The sequence below is a fragment of the Gopherus flavomarginatus genome, chromosome 8, assembly GCF_025201925.1.
Source record: "Gopherus flavomarginatus isolate rGopFla2 chromosome 8, rGopFla2.mat.asm, whole genome shotgun sequence".
Lineage (NCBI taxonomy): Eukaryota > Metazoa > Chordata > Testudines > Testudinidae > Gopherus > Gopherus flavomarginatus.
In genome coordinates, this window is record NC_066624.1 from 15,907,586 (window position 1) to 15,925,766 (window position 18,181).

The 18,181-nt window shown below is 40.1% G+C and overlaps 1 protein-coding gene across 8 annotated transcripts in view; it reads right to left on the reverse strand.

Moving 5' to 3' along the window:
- Nucleotides 1–18,181, reverse strand: part of TENM1 (teneurin transmembrane protein 1) — a 1,412,425-nt gene that overhangs the window by 598,592 nt on the left and 795,652 nt on the right. The window contains exon 1 of one of the 8 annotated variants that reach the window (XM_050964452.1): nt 11,126–11,223. The exons of the other annotated variants lie outside the window; for them this stretch is intronic. The gene's annotated coding sequence lies outside the window, so the exon portion shown is untranslated. Of the gene's footprint in view, nt 1–11,125; nt 11,224–18,181 lie in introns of those variants that run through there. 8 annotated transcript variants of the gene reach the window in all.

Sequence of the window (18,181 nt, forward strand, 5' to 3'; positions counted from 1 at the left end):
TGGGAATTTTTCTTATATAGATGCCTATTACTGTCCCGATTGTTCATACTTGCTATCTGGTCACCGTAGGATACATTAGTAGAAATACTAAAGGCAGGGGTGGCTCCAGGCACCAGCACGCCAAGAGCGTGCCTAGAGCGGCAAGTCACTGGGAGCGCTCAGCCGGTCACCGCGAGAGCGGCAGGCAGGTTACCTTCGGCGGCATGCCTGCGGCGGGTTTGCTGGTCCCGCGGCTTCGGCGGACCTCCCGCAGGTGTGCCGCCAAATCCGTGGGACCGGGGGTCTCCCGCAGGCAAGCTGCCGAAGGCAGCCTGCCTGCCGTGCTTGGGGCAGCAAAAACCTAGAGCTACCCCTGACTAAAGGCTCACAGAGTTACATGCATGAGGTATGTTTTAACTAACAACGACTGGCACAAATATATAAATAGGGTTTGAGTGATGAGCAACTTCTTGTTTTCCTAAAGAGGACTCAGTCTCTTGTATTTTATTGGCAACCGCAGTCATATTGGAGAATTTACTAAATGTACATGTTATGTATTTTTGCCATTGGTAATTTACAATTAGAAATTCAAAAAGAGCCAGCATATATCAACATACATATGTAGCTTTGATGAGGCTTCCCAAGCAAGCGTCATGATACAGTAATATTTTTGAATAAGAGAAATGGTGAATCCAGTGTCTAATCTGACATTTTTACTACTGTCAAATTGCTTGACAAAGGGTACCTAGATGATACAACACAGCATGACATTTACTGAAGTTCATATTTCAAGTCTGAATTTGTAGAAGTGATTCCTAAAAAACCCCTCAAATGCACTGTAAGTTGTAAATTCCTAGTACATTGTAAACAGGATTGTTGTTTACAGCTGTTTAGATCTGTTAAATGTCTGTGGATTTGCTTTCTCAGCTATAGTAGGAACTTACTGGTCATAACTCCCTGCCTTGTTCAATAACTTCCAGTAATTATCAGGAAGAAAATGCAATAAATTTATGTAATAGACTGCCTCTTTGCTATAATATACAATCAGAGGCGATCAATGCTTCTTACAATAAGGAGAAGAATTACAACTGTGTTTTATTTTATAGCTTTGGAAACCACCAGAGGGAGTAAAGTTAAACTCAAGTGGTCAAATTCCATAGCTGTAAAACATAGCCCAGGGCTGACATTTTACGAAGCAGCAACACAACAAGGGGTTGTGTACTACTTAGCAGACTGTCTTATTTGTTCACCCATCCAGCAAAATGCAAGATCCCCAGGAACTGGTGCGCATTCACTTTATAGGCTGAGAAACTGGAAAGTGATATTTATTATATTCATCGAGGTTAACCTTTGGCAAAATAATTACAGAAAAGATGATGCAGAGAGCTGATAGCTGTAGTTACCCACAATAGCTTGGGAATTTAGAAAGCTATATTTATCATGGTATTAATACATAGTTTTATTATGACTTAAATCAAAGGGCATTTCTGAGGCCTGGCTAGTTATGCTTAAAGTATAATTACATGCTACATATCTTGGAAAGTAAATGAAAGCCTTTTCTTGGTTATTTGTTATAAATTTCTTCTTTGCCTGTGGCTATGTGAAGGCCAGGCCTCTAAACTGTTTCAAGTATAGTGCACAGTGAATATAAAACAGTCCATTAATTGGGATAATAGGTCCCAGCATATAATTGCATTGCAAAGGTACTATGGATAGCTGCTGAGTGAAATGGTATTTATTCAAGGTTGTTAGTCACCTGTGGATAACTTTATTTGCCCACTGATGCTTAAATAAATGTATCAGCCATCAGTAAGAATATTTATGAAGAAATTTATAACAAAAATCATTATGTCTCAAATTATGAAAGGAAACAGTATATAAAACTTACTGAAGAGTGATACAATAAAGACATGGCAGGCTGCAGTTTACTTGTTTGTATGTTAGTGGACAGTAAAACATGGTTGAAACTCAAGGCAAGACAATGGGTTTACATGGTTACAGCATTTACTGTTCATTAGGAAATAAATAAATACAACTATATAATTGGAAATGATTTTCCTTGCAATGTGCCACACACCACTTTGTGTTTCTGCCATCTCTCAGATAGACACCCTCATCACGAAACAATCTCTCAATATGATGCAGAGTTCTTTCAACTGGGAAAAGCAAAATAATGTCCATAAACAAACACTTGAAAGGAAGATTTGTTATTTTATTTAATCAAATGATTTCTGTTTTAAAATATTCATTCCCCCCACACCTAACACCTCACTCCTTTTTTGCTGTGTGTGTGTTTGTGTAAACAAATGTTAGTTATTTAAATGAGGGGAAATGATTTAAAAATATTTGTTTGACAAAGGAGCATGTGTTTTTCTGAAGGTGTTAATATGTTTACTTTATTCCACTTTTTTGTTGCTATTCTGCAAGTACCACAAGTCATTGCACATTAATGGGAGTATACGTTACTCGGCTGATACCACAGTGAAGACCATAGCATAGGCATCTAAATAAGACAAACCAGACCTACACACAGAACTCCCTTTGGCATTGCCAGGAGTTTAGCACAAGCTTGCAAGCTGTTATATGGCCCTAGTCTCCTTTTACTGCACAAATTTCTGTGTAATACTATAAACGTGCCCTAGGACTAGTACAGGGGGAAATGGCTATTAAGGGACTGATCTTCAGGTGGGCTGAGCATCCACTTCTCCTGTTAACTCCAAATGGACTTGTAGTTGCTCAGTGTCTCTGAAAAACATGCCCTCGGTATTTACCCATGTTCACATGTACCTTCTACTTACAGCTAAATGCATGTACAATGTACAAGTGATACAAGAGCAAAAATCTGACTTGGTTTACATATAACATAAATGTGTAAGGCCAGAGCCAGGAGAGTATATGATGGGGCATTTCCACTCTGTGGACCTAGTCCTAGCAACTGACTGCAGGTCTGCATAACTTAATGTATATATTTATGACTAGTTGCAAAACATAAAGTCTATTTCTTTCTTTTCTTTCTATAAAGTGATTGGATCTTTACAAGTCACTTATACGCAAGTCCAGAACACAGTATTCTATATAAAGAAACAGTTAACTGTGGGACTTCGAGATGTGACGCAGACGTGTATTCCGCATCGGTGTGTGAGCATCCAGTGCACTGGAGCTGGAGAATTTAGCCTGGCAGTACCTGGAGGGCTGTTGGGGGGTTTGCACCTCATGGCCATCGTCCCTCCCCCCTCCACCCCCAGTAATATGAGGCAGTGCTGCCCTGACCCCCATCAATTCCTTTACATTGAATGCCTCGAGACTAGACTCCAGCGCAGATGGGATGGAAGTTGGGTCATGGAATACATATCCGCATCACATCTTGAAGTCCCACGGTTAACTGTTTCTTTTATATAGAATACTGTGTTTTGGACTTGCATATAAGTGAGCTCTCCAGTTAATACAAGTGACAATTCTCAACAAACAACCAAAATTCTTATATCCCACTGACAGTCTGGGTGTTTTGACTTGTGAAGAACCATAGTTAAAGTAAGTAACCGTTTCTTCTTCTTCAAGTAGATGCAGCCACTTAGGTGACTCACAAGCAGTACCAATAGGAGGTGGGGCTCAGAATCTATCTAAATAAGGACTACAGGACCACCTTCTCAAAATTTGCATTTGCTCTGGACACCTCGGTAATAGCACAATAATTCATAATCATATGTATCAACAGAGGTGAAAGTAAACTGGTACGCTCCAGCACGGTGTACCGGTAAGAGCTGGTGTGCCGTACTGGGCGGCCCGGCTTCCCCAGGTGGCAATTTAAAGGGCCTGGGGCTCCCAGCAGCAGCTGGAGCCCCGAGACTTTAAATTGCAGCCAGAGCCCTGGAGTAGCGGTGGGGCTCTGGGGGTTATTTAAAGGGCCATGGCTCCTGCTGCCTCTACTGTCCTGGGCCTTTAAATAGCTGCCAGAACTGCACCACTGCTGCCGCAGGGCTTTGGGGGCTATTTAAAGGGCCGGGGTGGTAGAAGCAGAGAAGTCCTGGGCCCTTTAAATAGCCCCCAGAGCCCTGGAGTAGCGACGGGGCTCCGGGGGCTATTTAAAGGGCCCAGGGCTCCTGTTGCCTCTATGGCCCCGGCCCTTTAGACTGCTGCCAGAGCCCCCAGCTGCCGCTGTTACCCCAGGGCTCCGGCAGGCTCCAGCGGCTATTTAAAGGGCCAGGGCCTTACCAGCGGCTGAGCCCTAGGCCCTTTACTGCTGCCGGAGCCCCCATCTGCCATTGCTACCCCAGCGGGGGAGAGAGAGGGGGAGGGCACTTCCTGGTACACGGCAGGCTGGGGCTGGCTCTGACCACCCCATCCCCGACCCTTCCGCACAAGGCCCTGCCCCTTCTGGGGGCCAGAGTCAGCCCCAACCCAGCTCTATACTGGTAAGTCTCTATTTCTACTTTCACCCCTGTGTATAAACAACCATGTGGCAGGCCTGCAAATGTCCAATGTTGAGACATCATTTAAAACTGTCATTGTCGGCAGCTTGTTCTCTTATAGAATGGACTCACAGCCATTGAGGGGGCATAGGTGAAGCTGTTTTGTAGGTAGTTTTGATGCAAGAAATTAACCACTTAGAGAAGTCTGTGAGAAGATTGCCTGTCCCTTCATATGATCTGCATATGACAAACATAGATGAAGTGAGGCCCAAAAGGGCTTAGTCCTGTCCAGGTAGAAGGTCAGACTTCATCCAATGTCTAATGTGTGAAGGCACTGCTCCTCCAGGGGTGAAAGCAGCATAGGAAAAAAAAACATGCAAATACCCTGCCTGGTTCAAATGAAATTGAGATACCACTTTAGACACAAATTTTGGGAGGAACTGTTGCAGACTGTGGAAGTGGTACCCCTCAATTGACTTCAGTGTTCTGTTGGTACCAAAGTCAGCAGTGGTACCAAAGCCACCACTGGTGCTGAGGTGGAAGATGGGGAGTGCTGCCACAGTAACAGAATGCAGAATGCAGCAGTGCCAAGGAGTTTCCCGCTGCCAAGGAGATCCATTATGCCAGTCCTGGCACCAGGCTCACTTCCACAGTCTCTGGCAAGGGAACAGCAGGATGTGATGCCAATAGACTTAAAAGTTCATTGGCCTGTCTAGACAGTGAGGCTGTGGATACCATAGCCCTGACAAAGTCCCGAATCAAAGCAGAGCTTGGGACGGCAAGACAGAGAAGGGCCACTGTTGTCTCATGTGCCACTGACATTGGTGCCAATATCGCCCTTGTCAGCGCTGGACTCAACAGATACCCCGGAGCAAGAACAGGAATCAATAGTATGGGGTCTCTCGGCATCCCTATGCGGTACTGAGGAGCAGTTGGAAGGACCTGCTCCGTTCCGTGTGATGGCAGCAGCCATACTTTTTCTTGAAGAGGAAGAGCCTCCACAAGGCCTGGAGTGGTCATGATTGGTCTTATGAGAACTTTTGTTTGGCGCACTCAAAAGAAAGCGCCTTCTGTTTCTCTTTGAAGAGGTGGCGGTAGCTGCATAGCATAAGCCAACACCACCCAATGAGGTTGAGAGTGACCTCCGATTCGACGTAGGCCTTGGTACCTCCTGTTGCTGATTCAGGCAAAGGTCTCTAGCCACCTTAGTCTGCTGTTTTGTAAATGATTTGCAAATCAAACATTGGTCTTTGATGTGGGCCTCACTTAAGAAGAGTAAGCAGCTTGTGTGAAGGTCATTGTTGGGGATAGCCCACTCCATACGACAGACAATGTTTAAACCATGGTGGGGGCATCCCCAGGAAAAAACACTTAACTAAGCTAATACTAAGTGTATTAACTAACAATATACAACTAGAACAACACGTTAGAGGATTTTGAGGAATTGTGAGGTTAAGAACCACACAGAGCTCTGACTGCAGCCATGGGTAGTAAGAAGAAACAGGGGGCTGGGATGGTGCCATCTCATATAGCCAGGAGAGTAGCTATAACCACAAGGCATGAGTGCTGTCCCCTTCCAAGGTATTGCAAGGCAAAATCCTCTAACGCTGGTGCCCTGGGCATCTACTGCATCTACATTGACTGTTCCTTTGCAGGAATGAGACAACAGAGATGAATAATTAAACAAAACTTCCAGGTATATTTTCTAAAGAAATGCAAGGATTATCTATTCACATAGTTTAGGGGGGAATAAATATTTTGGCAAGAACGACACTTGAAACTCTACTGAATACCTATAATTAGAAATAACAAATTTGGTATACCAAAGTAAATGTCACTATACTTTGCCTGGAATTAAGATACTTGGCCTACCTGCCCATAAGTATTTTGCCCACTACACATCTATTCCACCCAGAGGAATTTAGGTCAGACTTTTAGAGTTGGATTAGGTGGACAAAATAATCCCATCTGCCTACATGTCTATAAACACTGCTATGAGTGAAATAGTTTGATGGTAACTCTGCCATCCCTATGCTATTTATTTTTAAAAATTTGTAAGATAAAAAAATGCTAGAAGAGGATAAAAACACTTCTACAGAAACAAACCAACCACTGCCACCTCTGTCTCCCATTCCCTCCCACCTCCCATATCCAAACTAGGGAAAAAGCAGGAGAAATTCCCTCTGAGCCTCATAAAGGGTTATCAGCTATTTCCAGCAATGGAATCTGATTCTGCATACATTTATGCATGATTACCTTTAGAGATGGCTTGTGCCATTGAGTTTAGTGGGACAACTCACATACATAAAGTTAAGCATGTGCATAATTATTTGTAGGATGAGAGCTGAATCAGCAAGTTCTCCTCCTGAAGATTCATTTTTGAGACTTTCAAGGAGAAATTTACAACAAAAACATCAAATGAATTAATATGACCAGACAATAAATAGAAAGACTTCCCAACTGTCTCCCAAAGACATTCTCATCCCTCCATCTCTCAAGCAGTTAAGGTGTAGCCCTTCTACTGAATACCTATGCAACTGGAGGCTTACCCACATTTTCATTATAGACCAGAGTGTCACCCTTCACTTTGATACACATTTCTCAGTGGTCTTCTTTAGAGACCCACTATTGCCAGCTTTAGCAGCCTCTCTCACTGTAAGCCCCTCCATTCTATTTTATCATCTTAAGTGTATTCCCAATCATTTACATACTTGCTTTCAAATTAGATGACCAAAACTGGGAAATCTGGCTTAACAGTTACTTTATACAGTGATGACACAATAGGTTTGTACTTATATTAGATGTTCATCTGGATAATTTAGTCTTCTTTACTGCTGCTACATGTTGGACTGGGAATTTTAATGCTGACCCTAACAATAAATACACACAGCTCTCTTTCCTCTTCCCTATGAACTAATTCAATTTTTATTTAAAACAATGCTTAATTTGTGGGATATTCCTACTGAAGAGCATCACTGAACATGTGTATCCATTACATTTCATATTCTACTTCTCAGCCCAGGCACCCAGTCTATCAAGATTACACTGTAAAACCCCGACATCCTGCTGCAGGTTAACCACCCTCCCTTGTTGAGTATCTTTTGCAATATTTATGATCCTACATGTTGTAACTTTACCTAAATCAATAATTAAAATGTTAAAGAGTAATGGTTCCAATACAGAAAACTAAAAGACTCTACTACTCATCAGATTCCAAAGAGCAAAGAACTTCTACAAGAATCCGTTGTGTGAAACTTTAGCAAAAGCTTTCTTAAAATCTGGATACATTAAATTTCAAATTTTTCCTTTATGAAGACTGAATTTTATTTTATTTTACAAGTAATCACATTTTCATGACATGATTTACTCTTTCACAAATCCTTGCTGACTCATACTTTTTAAGTTGTAATTTTCCAAAAGCATCCTTCTGCCAACCATAAACATAATTTCTCTCTCTTTTTTTGCTAACATACTGTAAAATGTTATATTTACAGGTCTAATTTTAACCTGTTTCTTATAACCTTTCTTTTTAACAGCTGTAACTAAATTCACTAATTTCTAGTTACTTGGCACTCTTGCATCAAAAGATGTTTTAAAAATCATAACGGCACAGCTGTTTTATTCCTAATACCCAATATGAAGTATAGATGTAACTCATCCCTGCCCAGTGCTTTAACTAACTTTATTCTTAATACTTATAAGTTTCAGTACTCCAATATATCCTCAAGAATATGCTGTTGTACTGGCAATGCTGTACAAAATTAATGCTGGGATTTGCCTTTAATAACTATAGGAATCATCATGGAAAACACCATTTATTAATACAGTTAACACGAATATTACTTTGTTTTTGATAGAGCCCACAATGTGCTAGGTGCTGCAGAAACATAAAAGAAAATATGGTTCCAGCTCTGAAGATCTTGCATTCTACAAACCATTCCTGGCAGCTAAGACAAGACAAAATATAGGGAAGTATGGCAGTAACTCGATACCTCAAGAAGGTAGATCGGGATAGGCAACCTATGGCACGGGTGCCAAAAGCAGCACACGAGCTGATTTTCAGTGGCACTCACACTGCCCGGGTCTTGGCCACCGGTCTGGGGGGCTCTGCATTTTAATTTAATTTTAAATGAAGCTTCTTAAACACTTTAAAAACCTTATTTACTTTACATACAACAATAGTTTAGTTATATATTATAGACTTAGAGAGACCTTCTTAAAATGTTAAAATGTATGACTGGCATGCGAAACCTTAAATCAGAGTGAATAAATGAAGACTCAGCACACCACTTCTGAAAGGCTGCCGACCCCTGAGGTAGATGTCGGTAAGTTACACCTTTTTAACATTGAGCACTGTACATGGACAAATTGCTTATTGTTTGTTGAGGTTAATGCATACTTTCAGCTACAACTGACCATTGGCACAACTACTTCTGGATGTTTCTCTAAACATCTGCTTAAGTCTGAATTTCTATTCTTAAAGCATGCATGATTTAATAACTCATATGTTTATGATCTGCTGCAAAACTTACCTGTTTTCAAAATTCATTTGGCCCTTTGAAAGTTAAGCCACACAGCTAGTAAGTTTGACATACATACTATGAAGATAGGGGAGAATTGGTCTTTATATATTAGAAGCTAGGCTAATTCATTCTTTTAAAAAAATCATTTTCATTGTTTTTCTCCATTCCCCCCCAACCAACATCATGCTGCAATGCTGCCTGTCAAATAGGTAACACAAAGCAATATGGCTATCTTACTGTTATGAATACAAAGGGAGACATTTCATCAGGAAAAAGAAACCAGGGCAATTCATATATATTTTTTCTCTTCCCATTATGGTTAGTTTCTTTGAAGTAATGGATACCACACATGGTGCCCTCATCTTTTCAGTAGGAAGAGTAACAGTGTCTCATCATAAAATCATTCATAAAAATATGTTGTGCATGGGAAAAAAGTGAAGATACAGGATAAAAGTTTTTATAATTTACTAGCCTAATTTAGTCTACAGTTTATTTGTCAAAAAACTTGGCCCAAATTTTTTAATGGAAGCCAAAACTCAGACATGCGGGTACTAGATACTTAATGATTTCAGTGTTAAAACAAAAATATACATATTTGGGGTTTGAGAGCCAACTACATTTAAATGGTGATTTGAAGAGTTACTCTGAAGTTCCATTGCTAATGATGATTTAAAAAAATTCAAAAAACAAAAATGCTTTCCCTGTGAATCCATATTATAGTAGTATATCATCCTTTCTATAAAGAATATGTTTACATATTTAAATCTAAATCTCAATACATAATTATGATTATTATTATTTATCTTCCATATTAAGGTAACTTCCAGGGACCACAATCATGACTGGGATCCCACTGTGCTGGGAATTATACATAAACATTGGAAAACCTCGGGTCCAACCCCAAAGAGTTTACAATCCAATTTAAGACTAGATTGAATAAGTGATGATTGCAAATAATATGAGGTAATGGGCTGGACTGGACAAGGGTAATAGTAATAAGACCATGCAGTTATCCAGTGAAGTTAATTACTTCCCGAAAGGTATGCCGGAAACAATTTGTTTTTATAAAAAACATGAAGTTGCATTACTAAAATATCTGTTATGCTGGTTCATGTTGAATGGAAAGCTTTGTTACAGAAAAAGAAAAAACTCACTTGAAACATTTACGAACGCATTCTTAGAAATCATGCCTGACTTCTGTCCTGCGAACAGACAGCCTCATTGGGCTATATGTGTAAGTGAATGGGTAACAGATTGAGTTACTGATGCCATTTGGTATGCAGCCTTGTCTCCTCAGGTTTGCAGTCCTTAGCTCTTTGGAGGATTAAGAGAAAGTATGACTGCACTTTCTTCTGGCTATTCAGTATGTTTTTTATTTTTTAAAACGTTCCGCATTTTTTGCAAGTATACGTCTGCATGACTCATCAGTAACTGACTTCAACATGTGTTGGGCAAATCACATCACCAGCAAAAGACTAAAGTCTAAGTTTGGGGTGTATCCAATCAGAGTTTTTACCCACTTGTTTACAACTTTCACATTCAGTGCTCTACGACAGAGTTTAGCTTCTTTTAATACCACTTGAAACCTGTTAGCTACAGAAAAAGCGTTTTTTCTCTGGGGCATTTAGTTAAATATGTATCTTTACAGAATCCAATAAATACGTGTCATATTTTCAACTCTCTTTGTGTCAGTGGGGTTGCCACTGTGTAAATGAAGAATAATTTGGCCCAAAATGTTTAATTTTCATACCCAAAATAGTAAAAATCAAGAAAAGATTCAGTGCAAATTAAGATGTCAGCTACTATACTACTTCTCCCTATCTTGCTCCAAGGATCATTGTCAAGGCTTATTTCAAGTACAAAAGGTATATACTTATTCTGATTTTCATACATAATTCCCACTGGCATGAAAGGGAGTTACTTGCATTAATACATTCAACAAGATGGCAATATTCCTATGTCTCTCTCTCTCTTGGATCCAAAACTAAACTATACATTAAAATCAATGAATACAATACATTTCAATTTGAAAATCAATTACTCTACAGTGAGGAATCTCAACTTGTGGTTTGTGACCCTCATGGGGGTCAGGACCAGCCTGCACGTCCCATATTGCTAAATGTGAGGGGGGTCTGGGATAGATGGGAAGGTGTCCCCTGTATGAAAAGGTTGAAAACCCCGCTCTACAGTATGTATAGGTGAATATAAAGGTACCTCAATGTATTTGATTCAGAAACTTCTCTTCCCTTAAAGATGATTTACAGTCACTCAGAACATCTTCAGAAAGTCAGTGGGCATCCCTCTTGAGGGACCCTGAAAATAATAAAATTATATTTGTGATTTTGGGATTTAACGGGCTTTATTCCTTAATATATATTTAATGTCATTTTATAATTGAGTGCTTGTTGAATTTACCAGTAATGATGGACTCAAAGTGTCCTTGTGATTTCTTCCATGTTTTGTAAGACTATCTAAAAAGTATTATTGTTACAGGCAAGTCTGGATGCCTACTTGCCTGTATCTGATGAAATCACAAATGAATTCCACTAAAGAGAACTAGCAGAGGGAACTAATATAGATTAATCACACATCAGTAGAAGGCAGTAGCACACAAAGGCACATCCTACAGCACAAACATCAGTGCTCAGGTTAATGTACCACATAAATCAAGAAGCTTTATTTAGAAGTAACAGAAATGCAAGTCAACAGCTGGAGGTCAGATCATGCCAAGAGAGAGAGAGACAGACAGGACTCTCCTCTCAAAAGACGTAACAAGACCTAAAGTCAAGGGGTCCAAATCGCTGTTGTAACATAATTGTGGAATAAAGGAACTACTAAGGGTACAGAACTGGCCTCCAGGGGATAATCCCATGTAAGAGGTTTCCTCAGCTGGTGCAGAGAATGGAGAGGGCACGGCTGGTGTGCACTGCACTAAAACTATTCTCCGCTGCTACATAGCAGTAAAAAGGCTGCTGCAGCCAGAGCATAAATTAGAGCACCCTAAATCCATGTAGTTGCCTTGATTGTCTGAGAACACAAAGAACATAAAGACTGTTTTAAACCACCTTTGTGTCCCCCCCCCCCCAGATGAATGAAGTAGCAGAGAACTGGGGCCAAGAACTTTAGCTACACATGCAGAGAGAGTTCAAAAGGCAGAAACAGAATTTAAAGTCAAGAACTTGAGCACAAACCTCCAGGATACCTTGTTCCTTACAATCATCATCTTCCTTATGACTATCTGTTCTTTTGTTATGGATAGTACTCTACTGAGTTTCAAATAGGGAAGTGTGTGAAATTGACTTCTAGCCTTTGGATGTGTGAAGTGACCCATTTTCTCAGGATAATTACATACAACTAAGTTGGTGTAACAGAGAGCACAACAGAGATGGTGAAGAGTGCACTACATCTCAGTATCCTACTCTGAGCATAATATGAAAGCCTATTTTAAGGAACAGTGTAAGAGTCGTGAAAGGAATAACAGATTTTTCTAGTAGCAATATTTTCTAGTAGGAATGCAAGCAAGCAATAGAATCCCTGTTCACTTTCTCTAGTTTAAATGTTAACTGTACAATTGTACTTCCTGGATTAAAGAATGCCATATGTTTAAACTCTACAAATGGACTATCTACCTATTGTCCCTCTTATGAGATTAGGCTAGAAATACCATATATATACTACTTCAGATTCTGGCAGACAGTCCTTGGCATGCACAAGAGCAGCTGGTAAGGTAAGAAGAATGTCAGTTTTAGCTACCCAATGGGTTAAACTCCACTAGGTGAGGGGGCTCTGTTACACAGGAGCACAGGCCAACTACACTCTAGAAGAAGTCAGTAAGATATATACACAAGCCAGTAGAGAAGTAATTTTTATCAGGATTGATGGAAGGAAGCTTGATTTCCATATAGATAAAAAGAAAAGAAATGAAGGGTTCTGCCCTGCCCTCAGCTACATGGGCATGTAAACATGATACAGAACTTTAACAAAGAAAATTCATGTTTTATTTCTGGATTTTGTGTTTTGTAAGAAAAAACTCAAGATATTCAGAATTTTCAGTTAAGTACGAGTATTGAGCTCTCATTTTGAAGGCGCTTACAAAAATCAGTGTATTGACAGGAGTAAAAACAGCTCTCTCTGCATAGAAGGTAAAGTCACAAGTCAACAACAGTCAGGCCAAAAGACAGTTGAATCTGGAATGGTATTAGAAAAAAAACAACAGTGCCTCTTCAATGCATGAATAGCTCCAATGAGATATTTATCAGTGGTAAAAAGTACAGACTAGAATTCTGTCCAGTGGTAGGACAGTGGAATTTTCATAAGCATTCGGTGTTGGTCTTACTCTTCTTCCACTGACATATTAGTGGGAAGAGAGTGCAGAGCACTTGTGAAAATCTCACTCAGAACTTACAGTGCTACTGTAAGAAAAAAAAAGTGATGGTCCTGAACTATGTGTTTGAAACCCAGGTATAACTTAGGCCCAATATTTCCTTTAAGGAAGAAATACATATTTTATATACATCTGTCAAATATCAGAATTATAAGGATGAACCAAACATTGCAAGGTTCTTCTGTGAAGACATTTTTCCTTGGTAATATTTAGCATGACAATCTAAAATAGAACTTGACACTTTGTTTCTGTCAGACAGGTATAACCACTGACCCAAGAAAACCTAAAAGATCAAAATTGTAAATTCCAGTCTAAAATAAGGGCAGAAAATTATGCATGTCTGTTCAGCTACGTATAATTAAATGAAAAGAGGTTTGTTTTATTTTGTTGTTTTAATAAAAGAGAAACAAACATGATTCTGACATAAAGTTTACTATAAACATTTTTCCAGTTGTCATCGGAAACATTTTGGGGCTTGATTCTGTTCCTGTTTGCTCCATTGTAACTCCACTGAGGTCAGTGAAGTTACTCCTAATTTACACTGGCAAGATCAGAATCAAGCTCTATATTATTACTGACTGGTAAAACAGACTGTACTGATTGCTTACAGTTTTCAGCTTATACGCCTATATATTACATGGCCAGATTCTGACTTTAAACACATCCCATTCATACTCATTATCCTGAATGGGAATGCATATAGTTCAAATAAGGGCAGAATTTGGGCCATAATTATTTACAGGTATTTAGTTGGCCCCCATTAGCACAGCATCTGTGCACCTGTGAGATAAGGAAATATTATCCCTGTTTTACGGATGGGGAACTGAGGCACAGTATGGACATGTGGCTTGGCTAAGGTCATACAAGTCTGTGGCAGACAAGCCCCTTGAGAGAAATCTGGGGCTCCAGTACATTATTTCCTGGTCCCCCACCTCTTCTCAGTTCACTCCAATTTCACCCCAGTTACAGACATTGTGCCCCACCCCTGAGCTTGAGGATGTAGCACAATTGTTCTCCTCATCTTGTCAGCCTCAGTGGCAGAGCAGGGACTTGAATCCACATCTCCCATGTCCTAGACTAGCCCCCTAACCATTTGGAAAGCCTTCCTCTATCATTCAGATTAAAAAACCCAAGTGTAGATAGAACAGGGACTAGGTCAAACGAGAATAATAAACTTGTTTAAGGAAACTGAGGGAAGCATCAATTGCATCAATCAAGAAGTCAAGCATAAATTGATAGCTTGAAACCTTGAACAGTTATTTTTACTGAAGAGCAAACCATGTGTCAGATGATGCTGACTGAAGAAGCTATGAGAATATCATGCACCTCTGCTTGAACCCAAAAGGAGCATGTTTTTACTTTTGGAGTTATGAGGCTAATTCCTGCTTGAATTACTCATGGGAAGCTTCCCAGCAAAGGCTTCTCACATGACTAAGGTGCACAGAATCTGGCCCACCACCTATTAAGCTATTACTGATTCACCATTTTCAAGAATGTACTACCCCGGAAACTGTGAAACAATGGCTTTCTCACCAGCCTGGGGAATTCTCAGCCACAGCAAATCAGTCTTTGACCCTTGGTTCTGGGCTCCATTTATTGCCCAAAGGAGCATAAACTCATAAATGGAAAACCCTCAATGGGGTTTTCTACTCAGCCAAAATATCCAGGGCTTCTCACCTGGAATCTTTCTTCTTCAGGGACTCCTGCAGGAAACTGTCACTATCTGAATAATTCGCTGACATTTATAATCACTTATTTTCCTCCCAGCTGGATCTGACAATTGATGAGAGCTGGCTGGCCAGAGGCATCTGGCCCTTAATGCGGCAGGCCACCATGTTACAGGACTGTGCATCAAAGCCTGCCGTCCAAGTGAAAATGGTGGACACCAGTAAACCACCATAGAAATGGTTCAGAACTACAACTTTTGGGTCTAGTATTCTAACCCTTCATTGTTCAAAGGTGATTGGGGTTGGGCCCAGTTGAGTTTTAAAACCACGACTGTGTCCTCTCTGGAATCCAATCACAGATACAGAATTGCCAGTGAGTTTCTATTATACTTCTGGATGAGACGGGATAAACAGACTTTGAAAAACCAAGAAAACAATCTTTGTCTTGAGAACAAGGATAAAATGCTTTTTATAGTTCATGCCTTTAGAAAAAGAATATGTTTCTCAGGGAAGACAAGTTTTATTGCTTTTTTTCCCAGAGGTGATAATTCAAAAGCTTCATAAAATTGTTGATATTATTCAAATAAATGGAATAATTTATCAGTTCAACAGCATGTCACCTTGGGCCAGATTGACACCTCTTGCAGAAAAAGTTGCAAGAAAGTGCCAAGGAGATTTTCACTGCAGAGTTTTCTTGGAAGAATCTCCTCCACCGGTTGATAGTGTATGAAAGTTCCCAACCCCATAAATCCAGGGGATTCACATCAAAGAAAGCCACCAAGTCTGTACAGCAAAGGACTACTGCCAAGAGTGCAAGGGACAGGACTAGATGACCTCTCGAGCTCCCTCTCAGTTCTACAATTCTATCATTCTACAGGAAGAGCAGTCCTGCTTGCCTCCCCCAGCTCCCCTGGAAACATGCGGCTATTGTTAGAATTACTTGCAGGTGCTCAGTAACAGCAGTAGAGAGAATGCTGAAGGAGTTAATGTTGCTGCAATGGCATTGACTCATGACAGGATTTCTACATGGAAATCCCTAAGCTGAGCAAAGAAATGTGCCATGAGAGTTGCCAAGTTCCTGGCTCCCCTTCCCTCTCCACCAGGACTTGTTCAAATAAATCTAGAGCCACATGCAAAATCATTAGCCTGAATTTCCATTTGCAAAGTCCAAGATTTGGGATGTGGTCTTCTCTCAATCAGCCTTCTGAAACTGCTCTACCATGCCAGATGAAGGAGGGAGGTCTTGGTTCCACAGAATGGGCACTAATAGCAAATGTACCCAGAACGAGACTGCTGTGCATAATTTTCCCAAAGGGCTCAGGTTATCTCCACAGAGCTTTCAGCCAGCATCAGGCCGCTGTGTACCCGCTTGAGGCAGTACAGGATACACGAGCAGCAAAAAATCCAATTATGTCAACCTGTCCCTAATGGACATGGCTCTCACACAGGATCTGGCTGCAGGTTTGGCAGCACTGATGTAATTAACTCTGCCTCTCACCCCCAGCTCTACTGCCAGAATACCACTGGGACTACCATGCAGAGCACCCACTGAGGGGCGTCTCTAAGACTACAGAGAAAGGGTGCTAGAATCAAGGAGGTCATACATCCATCTTCCTTTTACTCCCCAAGAGGAAGTTCCACCCAAGTTTGTCCCCCCTCAATTCCCATAAGGAAATCCTAGACAACGGAAACTCTCCATCAGTTCAGATAAACTCTCCATCATTTCTAAACAACTTTTTAATAGTACAGTGCATGTAATTAAAAATCTTTTATTAGTCACATTTCTTAGCCAATATCATGTATATACCGTAAGTTCTGTTTGAGCTAGGAGTTATCGTCCTATAGAATCCCAAGATATATTAGCTGATGCTGTTACTCTCTTATTTTAGATACATTTTCTGAATCCAACAAGCAAAGATATGGCTCTGGATAGCTAAAGAAAATTCAACGACGCTACCTTGTTTTGCTGCATTTTTTTCTCCTCCAGAGTTTTATTTGTGTGCTCTCTCAAAAAATCCATCTACATGGATTAACAAAACTTGACATTTACACAATTAAGCAAATGTGTCATGTTGTCAGGCAACAACACATTCCTGATAATTATGAATGTATGATCATATCTTTGTTTATGTACTTAAAGGTACATGTGATGTATAAGTGGACCTAAATCCTTGGCACAACTTAGGATGGGAGAATACAATAATGTCTTTAAGCTCCCTTGATCCTGGGCCATCTGTGAATTAGGCCAGGCCCATGGTTGAAATCAAAGCAATGTGAGAGGTCATCCATCGATGCAGGCTACCAATAGCCCATGAAGACATTTGGGAATTACCAATGTGCAGGGAAGTTCCAGCCACTTCCTTATACTGGCTACCAGTAGGCAGTGGTGTAGAACCAATACACCACCGCCTCCCTCTACAATAGGTTATTCTACTGTAGCCAGGAATGCTGATGTGTGGGCCACTCTCCACTTGCAATGCAACATAAAGTCATTGCAGCACATACCAGTATCAGGGCCAAAATATTTAAGAGCATGTTATTATATTAACATATCTATATTATCTGATTTATATTGATAGAGCCATATATAAAACACAATATATAGCGCATTTTCCAAGAAATACAGTAATACTCTGGTTTAAGTAATACAATACTTACACACACACTATGTTAATAGAACAATATTAAGGTCAAAAAGTCAAGTAGTCAAAAGTTATGAAATGCTAGAATTAATGCAGCCTGAATAGTCTTAGTTTGGCCTCTTTGTGTACTTTGATAGACTCTTTAAATACTTGATCATATCCTGTTTTTCCATAGGACCTCTCATTTATTCAGTTCACATAATGAACAGTGCTCACTTCATGAGCAGATATTTAGTATTTTGTTTTATCCTCACTGCTCAATGTGGCCTCATGCCTAATTTACTGCATAATACTGTTAGTTAATAAATATATATTAGGCTTACTATACATTATATTAATAGATATGGGACCGGCTCTGTTCAATATCTTCATCAACGACTTAGATGTTGGAACAGAAAGTACGCTTATTAAGTTTGCAGATGATACCAAACTGGGAGGGATTGCAACTGCTTTGGAGGACAGGGTCAAAATTCAAAATGATCTGGACAAATTGGAGAAATGGTCTAAGGTAAACAGGATGAAGTTCAATAAAGACAAATGCAAAGTGCTCCACTTAGGAAGGAACAATCAGTTTCAC